The 12174-nt window shown below is 34.5% G+C and overlaps 2 long non-coding RNA genes across 2 annotated transcripts; both read left to right on the forward strand.

The window, feature by feature from the left end:
- Positions 1–1062: 1062 nt before the first annotated feature.
- On the forward strand, positions 1063–2279 carry LOC138935711 (uncharacterized). Its single transcript, XR_011447275.1, has 3 exons — positions 1063–1127; positions 1277–1402; positions 1661–2279. It is a non-coding gene; the product is annotated as an uncharacterized lncRNA (long non-coding RNA).
- A 497-nt stretch (positions 2280–2776) lies between these two features.
- On the forward strand, positions 2777–4694 carry LOC138935616 (uncharacterized). The gene is made up of 3 exons (XR_011447261.1): positions 2777–3296; positions 3648–3962; positions 4114–4694. It is a non-coding gene; the product is annotated as an uncharacterized lncRNA (long non-coding RNA).
- Positions 4695–12174: the final 7480 nt, after the last annotated feature.

Below are 12174 nucleotides of genomic sequence, written 5' to 3' on the forward strand. Positions count from 1 at the left end.
TTAAAAAGTTAGCGCCCAAAAACCTCTGAAATCACTGTTATTTTTTACATTTTTACAAATATCAGGCAAAGTATGTGTCTTTTCACAAAAAGTACCGAAACAAAAGTTGTAGAGAATTAAATTATCTTTCAAATGAGATCAAAATGGTTGTAGTTTGCTCCATAGGTTTTGAAATAAAGCAGTTAATAGCCAATTTCGCATGTACCGAAAAGTGTTTTTTGGTCTTTTGACGGTTACTCCAAAACCAGTGGAAGGAACTACATGAACTTTGATCTCATTTGAAAGATAATTTAATTCTCTACAACTTTTGTTTCGGTACTTCCGTTTTTTCATGTTCATGCATTAAATGAGATGATTTTATTTGAAGCGATATCCCTCTGTAATTTACGTCGATCAATTATTCGCACGCACTTTTTTACCTGCCACGAAATATTCATAAATTAATTGTCGACGTTAAATAGACGTGTATTAACGTGATGTCCGTATCGAGCAAAATTGCACCGCGCATAAAATCGAATTTCAAAAGTTTTCGCGGAGAAGCCGCGAACAACCCTTATCTATCGATCAATCTGATTGACAATCGTTTTGCTCGAAGGGTACATAAACATTTTCGATTATCGAGACTCAATACCAACCAGCTGAATTCTCTGCTTTTTGATTGACGTATCTGCGTGCCGGTGGGGCGTAAACACACACGAACCCATTGCGTACCATCTCGTAATGGAATCTCGCGAAACGCTCGGGGAAATTCGTGAGGGCCTCCTAGATCAGCTCCTTTGGGATCTTGTTTAACGTTCAGCTGATATTGAAACGGCGTTTTCGCCGTCGGTTGCGTATGGAGATTACTGCAGTTTTGTTTATTCACACACATATTACGCAAAGGTACATATTCCTATGAATACATATGTATATGAAAACAAGGATAAAGAAACGAGGTAAACGAGAGTTGCGAGGAAAAGAGGGATAGCGTAAAACGGAAAAAATGAGAAGATAAACGGAGATGAAGAAACAAGCTCGCGTCATCGAGAGATGATTCAATTTGTATAAATATAACAGTCATCTCAGAGTCATTGTATCGTACACGAGTGCCACCATACACGCGTCCACGATCTTAGACGTTGTTGCAGGTAGACGAGTGTATCTAGTATATAAATTGTTTTATGTACCGTGCGCTCTTGCTTCCACATTATAATGTGGTTAATAAGTTTCTTTGGGAATACATAGTGTGGGAGAGAAGAGCACCAGATACTTTATTCTGTTTCATGTCGAGTTACAGCCGACGCGCGACGGAGAGATAATTCCCCGGGAGAGATGGTACACCACGCGTCTCTTTTTCTCTCTCTTGGAGTAGGAGCGAGAACAGCTTCCGATTGTCCTCCGGGCAACGCAAATTGTCAAGCTGGTGAATATTTGATGCCTTCGTTTATGTGCATACAAGCGCACAAAAAATGCAAACCACACGCGCATTCATCGAGATACAAAATGTCTCTCTTGCGTCTTTCACTTATTCTCGGTTCTATTATTTAAAAGCAAAATAGAAAAGATCCGTCAAAAAGATGCACATAATATCAGGATGCAATTTGATTAAATATATATACATAATATATATACAATACATACAATATTAATGGACTAACACGAAATATGCACGATTTTTCAGCAATCTTACATATGACCGAAAGAACTCACGATGGCAAGCTCTGGAAAAACACGATTGAAACTTTCGCCCGTGTATGGTCGCGATCAAAATTTTCTAAACTCTGTAATACTATCGCGAGTTTGCCGGATCATTGCCGGAGTTTATAGCGATGCATTCTTGGATTTTCGAGCAGACGAACGGGGCCATCCAGACGCGGCCATCCTCATTCGGTACGTTAACAGCTCTTGCAGTCTGAATAGGAAACTTTTACCGTGTAGGAAATCCTGCGATCAACTTTCGGCGAGCACCTATTTTTTTTTTAAGCGACGCGGCGACGGTGGGTAGATGGAATTGACGTGGTTCATAAAGTTTTTATAGGCTATCCGAGAGAAGTTGCTACCTCGCATGCTGTTTACGTACATGGCTTTTTAGGAAAATTGTTTTGGCAAGAGACCCTCGCGTTTGAAATGTAAACGTTGAAAATTTGTTATCTATTGCTATCGGTCGTCAATCATTATACACAGTTCAAACTCACTTTTTATTAAATGTTTCAAAGCTACATTTACTTAACTAAAAGAATTCTTGAAAAATTATATACTATAATACTTTTGCTATTAAAAATCCATATAATATCTCTCAACACGGCAATAGATATTATTTTTATATGTGTTTAAAAAATCTATGTTTAAACTAAATTAAAACTATTATTTTCTTCTTTATATAGATATATTCTTTTATGTCATCGTTAAAAATTTAATTTGGAATACATTATTTAAATATAAAATCAAAATCTAATTCATTTGTTTTTATAATAAATTACAAATTCCTAAATGTTTATGTAAGCATTCTACGAGAATAACCTCTTTTTTTTCTTTTTTACGTTCTCTTTCTCTTTTGTTTTTTGTCCAACAAAAAATATATTAATTAAATAACAAAAACGTATTATAGTAAGAAAAAAAACATAAAACAATTGTAAATATAAAATAATAAAACTTTGTCGCGATGTTTTACAAATTGCATCTTGTTAACAAATTCAATATAATATATGTTACGTAGATTTAAAAATAACGATAATATACGCACATTTATTTAATTATCAAATCAAAGAGTGCACATTGCCACATATTATTATTAAATTAATCGCTCTATATTATCGTCGTACGCGCTGAAATAAATGTGCGAGATATTTCGTCGTTTGTAATTTGCTTAACGGTCCATTTCTGGAATTTCATTAATACAAATATAATCATAAATATACAATTATGTTGTGAGAAGCAAATACAACCGTGATAATTATTTTTAAATGTAAAATAAAATCATAAAATGATACCCGAAAAATTTATCGACACAGTGCGTTCGAATACGTTCATTTGTATCGTGATAACAAGGGCAAACTTGGGCGAACTATGACAATTCCAGGGGATAAGAAAATGCACACATTTGTGGATACACAATAAAGATATATAGCATGCGTATATATTCCTCGTTGTCGGGTTATATATACGTTCCCACAGACTTCTTTACAGGAAGGAGGACAGGAAGCAGACCAATAGGGTTGCCACAGAGTCGCCTTATCAGCGGTTTATGTGGTACGACATGGCATGGACTACCTCGGGGCGATTTCTATATGAACGATCCTTGTATGAGCATGTACATGGTATTGTATATAGATATATAAATAGCTATATGTAACTTTTCCAACCTTCCGTTTAACTCCCACTATATAAAGTATTGAATATCGTCGAATAAATCAATGCTCTGATAAAGTGTATATCGGACAACATTTATTTTCAGTGAACTGTATCTAGAGTTACATTATTTATTTAATCTTGAAGTTTATATTCAATTTTTTGTGTTATTTGTTTAACTACACAATTATTTAATCTGCAAATATATTTTTTTTATTTATATAAATCATGCCACTAGTAACACAGAATTTTCCTTCTAAAATATTGGTCAAATGAAATACTATGCAAGAATCTTATACTATCCTAACATTGATCGATAGCGATAACAGTGGTCTCCGGCTCTTCAGTGGCCAATTACGAATAGGGCGCTGAGCACTTATCTATGCATAGTGTATCTCCTTGTCCATCGTATCACCGATACAAACCGGATCTCCGTAATTTCCGACCCACGGCGTCATAACGTCACCGCAACCGTGCGTTCAATTTGTCCGCCGATGGCCAGACACACGTGGTGCGGTGCAATATCACCAGCTCTCATCTCATCGATATATGCTACCGATTTTACCGTGCATATTATTACTTCTGATATTTTCGTGCTACTCTCGTGAATGTCATCTCCGCTTAACAAAGGCAAGGTATGTCATAGTAACGTTATTTTAAATCTCTACGATATCAGCGGTAGAGACTCGTCGATCAAATTGAATCACGTGTCCCCTCCTGTCACCGTAATTTTGACACAAAAGACTAAACGCTGATGAATATCTTTTCTCATTGTTGGACCATTAGGCACACGGTTGAGACTGATACGGTCGCCGAAGCATCGAACGGGCAATATATTATTAACGGCTCCAATAATTCTAACGACAAACCCGAGGGAATGGACGCTCGGACGAGAAAGTAATCGAACTGATAATACAGCGTCCACTGGCGTCGCGACGCTACTTTTCTATATCGGAGGAAGTAGGCCGTAAATTTCGTGACCTTATTCAGGACGACGGTGGAACAGCGATCAGTAAGACGCGGAACGGCAGGACAATACGCATTCTTTCGCGAAACGCTGACTTCCTCGACTTCTTCGTACCGTGAGACATCGGCAAGCAGCGATGTGAAAGAAAACACACGAGAATGTTGAATCGATCAGTTTCCGAAATAACGATTTGTTTTTAACGCCAACGTAAAACGCGGTACTATAAAAATTCATTTTTTTCGACGAATCGTGAAAATAATCAATCTTTTTCTTAATTGTGATTTAACACAAAATAAGCAATAAATATAATAAAAGCAATAATAAAGGATTAAAAGTAATTGTGGCATAATTTAATTTAAATAGAATTTCGAACGAGTCAATAAGCCATGAATATAAAAAGAGGTACAAATCAAATTTTTATCTAAACCGATTTTTGTACATAAAATTATTTAGTATGATGCAAAAATGCAGATATACATCTTTTAATCCTTTTTTGCAGAATTATAAAATATTGTACAACAATTGAAATTATTTTCAAATATTTCCGTAACCCTGTTTGTTTCCTGAAATTTACTCTAAAATCTGGCTTATACATACTGTTTTGCGGCAACCGGTCTAAATAAATGGTTGTATATTCGATTCAATCTAATCGATATTATTTTCACCGATACGCGGTATCTAAATCGAAGTGCGGAGTAGGATTTAATCGTACAAGTATCTTAATCGGTGCAGTCGGCAAGCAGACAAATAGTGGCCACAGGCTATTGGCTGGCGGGCTTGCGGCAAAGCTCCAATATAACTCAGGCCACCTGATAGTTTCATTACTACAGTAAATTTGCTGGCCATGGTGAGCCCCTTATACGTTCTGCATCGTATATATGCGAGTGTGTGTTAAACGGTGAGACACATAGCGAGAGATGGAGAAAGAAAGAAAGAGAGGAATAGAAACAGGTGAAAAGAAAAACGGCAAGGCGTAGTTTACACTGTTGGACGAGGTCCAGGTGTTAGTGAGTTTGAGATGTATCAGGATCGGCTACGATCAGTAGAAAGTTTGGTTGGGAGAGCCATTCCATTTGTTCTGGCAAAAGAGAGCACACGAGAAACGCAAGTGCTTTGCGACTAACGGCACATTCCGAGGCACTTATTAAATGGGAATCTCACAACCTGCAAACTGATTGATATCTTTCATCGTGAAAGATATTTACAATACATTTACATGTAGATATTTCAAAATTTTTTATGACGGCAATTCAAGTATCAAATAATATATTTGCTCAATATTTCAGTTATCGATAAGTTCTTGAAAATTATTCGATTAGAAATGTTACTAAAAATTTAACTACATCTGTGAATTTATTTACAGCATAAGATAGAATATATTTTTTTCGAAATCTAAACAGCTTATATATTCTCGCGTAATATGTAAAATAAAATATCAAATTTATCTCATATTTTATGCTTGCGAGGATTTTTTGACTAGCGAAGCAAAGACCGCATTGCGAACTACGAAAACATGCTCTCAAAACATGATCTCAAAAAGCCGATAGTGTTAATTTACGAAGGGACCGACGCGCGTTTGATGCGTTCTTCGAGACGTTGTTCGAGTAGGGATGACTCATTTTTCAATTTATTCCCGAGATTTCCAATGCGCGCCTCTTTCACGCCACATTTTCCATCCCCATATAATACAACTACGATATATAGATAAAATGCCAGTTAGACAGTCCGTTTGATGTGGCTTGGTCGGCAGACGGTTTCTCCATCGGTACTCCGCTTCCATGTTGGAAAATGCTAAAAAACTTTGCCCGCTCAAAACTCGAGATATAGCGCTTTACTTATATTAGAAACGGGATGCCGCGAGAAAAAGCGCACGCTTTTAACGTGCCTCTTCGCGTCCCGAATGCGGCGAATAGGCCGCCGCGCGCAAAGTTTATGAAAATATGAATGCTTCGGCTTTATTTTTATTAGGGCGCCCCTTCTATTACATCCCCCCTCCCCTCTCCTTCTCATTTTTTTAGTGCGGAGGGTGCGCACAGGATCCCCTTGCAAGTTCTCCAAGCGATGGAAAGGGCGCGAGGAGGACGCTTTTCCATCAGGAAATATTCCGCCTTTTGATGTTCGAAGCCACTTCGCTCCAAATGACATTACGGGAATAGGGGTAATACGCCGCATTCCAACCGGCATTTTCAACATCCTCGTTCCTCCATCTTCGATCCCATATGCCGGAGTACCTCGTGCATGCAACTATCTCTCTCTTTCTCGATCTATCTCTACGTCTACCTTTTCATGCGACTGATTCAGCCTGCCGTCCAAAACTCACGGATGACTACTCTCGACATTCACAAGCAAATGCATCCTTTCCCACACGGCGACACTCTCAATTTTCTATTTTCCCACTGACACTTCTCTTCTCTTCTCCCCTCTTCTCTTCTCTCTTACATAGTTGATTAGGTAATAGGCACATGATATATATTTCTTGCAATAAGTTCTCGCGAGCATATCCCTTTGAACTAAATATCTACTTTTACGTCTTGTGATATGAAAATACTATCATGATACTATCGTTACTATGCACTCTACAAAATGAAAGAATTAAATGTTTGAGACCTAAAGTGTTTAAAATATTTTATTGCATATATTTTTTTCTTTTACATTAATTTTGAGCTGTAAAATAATTTTGATGAAATATTTTAATCTTATTATTTTTAAATTTACAAAAAGATCTTTATATTATAATAGATTCTAAAAATATATAAAAGTTTAACATCGATAATTCACAGGTAAATTAAACTGTATATTATTCTTATAATAAGAGAAGTAATTTTAAATATTTTTACAACAGCGAGAATATTACATCTTGCACTTAAAAGATTTTGTAATAATATAATATAAATAATATAAATAAAATTTTGCAAATGATACATGCAACATATGTTCTTGGATTTATCGATTGCTTCCGTTACGAGAAGAATTGGTCGTACTGCACGACTTTCTTCATTAAAACCGTGCTGCTGTATTTCATAAAGATTTTAATGAAAGCACGTAAATGCCTATGAAATGTTCCGACGGCGCATGGTACCGACAAGATTTATTTTATCGTTCTACTTTTCGACAACGATGCTCTAAATTCATTACAGCGAACATTGGAAGTCACAACACGTGGATGCGATTAATCGTTAGAATTATTAGCGAAATATTGTGTACTGTATGAAATCGAAAATCGACTTAATCACAATCATTTGATTCGCTATACATATACAATTGTATAACACGCACTGTTCATAGAAATAATATTCCTATACATATATATTATCGTTCATGTATTAATCTATTAATATCATGCTTAATTTATCTGACATAGCTTAAAATGAGACAACGATGCGAATTAAATTAACGATCGTTTCATATTGCGCCGATTGTACTGCGTTGTTATGTTATTATGTTGTGATGTTATGTTATTAAAACTCTGCTTGACAATTTTGCAATCTTTTTAACCGTATTTTAATAATTGATATGAGCTCAAAATCCAATATTGACAAGTGTCGACACGTTGCAATATTACAGGAATCTTGATAAACTAATCGAAACTAACTATACGGCTTAATCAAAGTTCGGATAAACTTATATTGTAGTTATGTGACGTTATGCGTAAAGTAATCCTGTTCAAAACTATATAATTTCAACACGAAGAGTACAAGTTAGACTCATCCTTGTAGCGGAGTAAGAGAAGATGAGCTGTAGTTACAAGATGGTTATATAGAATGTAATTTTATAATAAAAAGAAAAAGAAGCATAGAAAATATATAAAGATGTTTAAATAAATATATATTGCGTATAATTATAATAGCTTTTAAGCTTATAATTATAAAATACAACACAGCAAAATATTTAATAACATTTACACTTGTATGAAATTACATAAAGCATCATTCATCCCATTTTACTTTATATTCTTATTGTTTCCAGCTTTATTATATACGCAAACGTCACATATGCCATTAACAAAGATACCAAAACATATTTGCGATTTTAATTAATTGTTCAAACTGCGATAAATGGATAATCTGTATCGATAACGAAATATGCGGTTTACTTTCTCTCGATAAAACGATTACATCTGCTGGCAAATCAACGGAAATTGTGGCATCTTGATATGCCGTCTAAAAAGAGCAGTTTGCCAAAAAACTTCTAATATGTTGAGTCATTCATGGTTTACTAGTTTCCAAACTTTTTACTTAGGCTTTCACGAGAAGACAGCGTAAAAGCGAGTCGTAAAAAGTCCAAGCAATCGTGTTTATACGACGTAAATGCAAATTTAACTTTGCCCCAGAAAGTACATTGCAGAAATATCTGTAATAAAATAGTTGAAATTTAAACTTGTAGAACTTATAGAAGAATTTTGATACGTGAAAACTAAAACGTCAAGTATTTTTATCGCTCTCCAATTTCATCTACACAACAAAGAAATAAACTAATGTAAGGAATAAAGTAAGAAATAAAGAATATGCTAAACATTGATTAAGAAAAAATGCAATTATTCACATATCAATCTTAAAAAATACTAAACAAAAATCTGGCTTCTTTCCAGAATTATGCTACAAATAATTGGTCATTAATTTTAAAATACTGTAATAATTTCTGAAAAAAAGCGTATTAATATACAGGGTATCTGAAATGATGCAGTCTTATTTTGACCCCTAGAATCCTAAAGTTTAGTGTATCATTTCAGATACACTCTGTATAATAAAAATTTTAAAGTGCTTTTTTACTCATTATCAATATTATCACATAATTATAAAAAAAAACGTTATTCTATTTTAGATATTTCAGTTATGTTTCTTTTAATATATGTACACATATGTATCATTTTGCACTGGAAAAGATTCTCTATTTCACACATATAAATTACGAAAGCTAAACAAGCAATTGCAAACCGCGCGTATATGTTTCACAATTTTTCAAATCGTGAAACAGCGTTTAAACAGCTTCCCTAGCCGTTTCTTCAACATCGTCTCGGCAAGTGCCCGACGAGACCGATACAGAGCGAGCTCATCAGTTTCTCTAGACGCTGTAACACGGCTGTTACAGAAAGTAATCGAAATGAAAGGAATCCGCGTCGTCTACTGAAAGACATTCAGCCTCCGTTAATGGTATCCGTGTAAAGGGCGCTCTTAGTCGAGCGATGTACCGGTTCGTGAAGCATCAAAGAAAATTTCGCACGTTATATTCGTACCTTTCACAAATATACATATAACCGTCGTGTTTGTCATCACGCATTGATCCGTTATGCGACGAGAAAGTTCCTACAGCTTCTTTTCTTGTCACGAAATTTATTATTCATTGTTCTAGTCATCGATTCGATAATATGTCATGTTAATGAATTGAACGATTTTAATTTAAGCAACCATTGCTATATATATGGTACATGGATTATGTCACATTTGTGTCGACTGTTATCGAATAACGTACGACTTCCACAAACTCCATAGAGACAACCATTAAAACATTCATGCATATGAGAACATTGTGTATATATCATTTATAATATCATGTTCTGTTTCTGTTTCTATTAGACGTGTGTCATATTGTGCAATATGTAGAATGTCGTTATACATGACATACATGCGAAATGCAACAGTCCCTACTAAACATTATGCATCGTGCTAACACATTGTTATTATGATGTAATGAAAGCGTAAAATAAGAATTATTATATGCAGGTAATAAAATTAAACATATTTTATACTGTATATTAAAAACAGGAAACCATAAAAAATATTTCAATTTTACTCATAAATGGCATGTCTCGTTTAAATTTTATTTTTTATAATAATCTAAATGCATCGTCATTAATTTTTACCAAAATATAATCACCATATATAAATAATTACAAAAATATAAAAAAGGCAAGTCTTTATATGATATTTAACATCCACAAGAGTCGCTGTAAATGCATGTTACTGCAACAATGATTTAAAGAACAGAGATGAGTCCTAAAAAAGGATATGTCCGTGACGTGTATCAAAAGTCAAAAAAGTATACATCGCATCACGTCATCGGGTGTCACGTACTTTTGTATTTACACTGCAAGAAAAGGTGCTCAGGCCAGCATGTTTCTATTGAAAACTTCATTGTTGCTTGATAGGGGGCATTTGGACTTTGTCCGAAGGTACAAGCATCTTTTCCTGATCGCCGTGACCTTGCATACACAACTTAGCCATCGAGCGCCTCTCTCTCCGCACCATCGCTTCGCATTCTTCGTCTTTTACGGCGCAACTCCACCTTACCCACATACGAGTTTGCTCACGTACTTCAGTAGTCCTATTACCCCGATTTCTTTGCTTTCCGACGTGATACATCATCGAAGTGGCTTTTCACCTCGTCCATCCCGTCCAACCCATCTTGGCACGTACGTGCATTTTCTGCGCCGCCACTCGTCTCACTCTTGTCTATTATGAGCGTTCCACCTTCATTCGCTTTCTTCAGACGCAACCACGCATTTTTCTTTTATTCGCACACAAATGCACAATATATAATACATGAATATGAACATATGCTTGTAAATCTGCTTATTGATTGAATTATAAAATATATTAGTCGTGGAATTATGTATATGCTCCCTATATGTCTGGATCTCTGGGAAACGTTTAAAATTAAATTATAAAGATAAAAAATAAATTCTAAATTTTCTACCATAAAACAATAATTAAAATCATTGTCATTATTAACATTATTTGAGCCTATAATTTATGGAATTATTTTATAAACTATTTGATGTCAAAAGTAAACTTAGTAATTCTAATAACAATATTATACACTATTATATAATTTATATTCAATTTATAATACTATCTTTATACTTTATTTATGCGATTATGAACGGAATATATACATTCCGTTTATACTTTAGATAAAATATATTTTAACATTGATAGACAGTTTATTTTCTTTATTAATATGTTTCTCAATCAGCATTAAATCGTCTTATCGCGACAGAATCTACATGATTTTCTCAGCATACAGTATCTTGTGGTGGATTCCCCAGAGATTGTGGTCCAGTTCACAGATGGAGCAGGGAGTTGCGGCTCCTTCCTTACGGAACCATCATTACAGAGATATCCTAGTCCAACGCTATTAGTATGCATATTGAGTTTTTCTATTGTTGCGCCAATAGTCTCATGACTTTTTAATGCAACGGATTACAACCGCACCTTTTAGTGCAAGCGTTGCATCGTTAATTTAATAATAACCTTCATAGTTTCAAAGCAAAACCAATTATAGATCCATCACGTCGAAACTTCTAAATTGCTCCTATCCATAATATAAGATATAAGATGTTCACGGTTTCGGTAACATACAATACGTTGCTGGATGCTGCGCGTATATATGTATGAATATCACTGAACTTTTAATGATAATGTCAATAAAAGAATATCAAATTTTTTTTGCATTCCTATTTTTTAGAACAAATCACACTTATTTTAATCTACAATAAAACGGTTTGAAATATTAATATATCTAATAGACAAAATAATGATTATAATTTATCTCTTATTATATTTATTTTACCTTATTATGTAATAATGAGCTTTACATGCGTATATATGCAACATGCAAAACGATACTTAGTAAAAAATTAGTTATAAACTTTGCAATTGTTAATAGAAATCGAACTCGTAGAGCGTAGCTACAAATATCAATAGAAAAATTATTTAACCGATGGATAGAGAGCGTTTATTTAATTTAAACGCATCGCGTAATCAGGTAATAAAATCCTTAATACAAAGTGACTTACAAATATCTATGGAGATTACAATCGATTGAATGTTAACAGCATAAACTGCGACGATAACCAAAATTAACGATTACGCTGATGGCTG

Source organism: Polyergus mexicanus, unplaced genomic scaffold (assembly GCF_030449975.1).
Source record: "Polyergus mexicanus isolate NDT 795.1 unplaced genomic scaffold, iyPolMexi1.0 SCAF_8, whole genome shotgun sequence".
In the NCBI taxonomy this organism is placed as follows: Eukaryota; Metazoa; Arthropoda; class Insecta; order Hymenoptera; family Formicidae; genus Polyergus; species Polyergus mexicanus.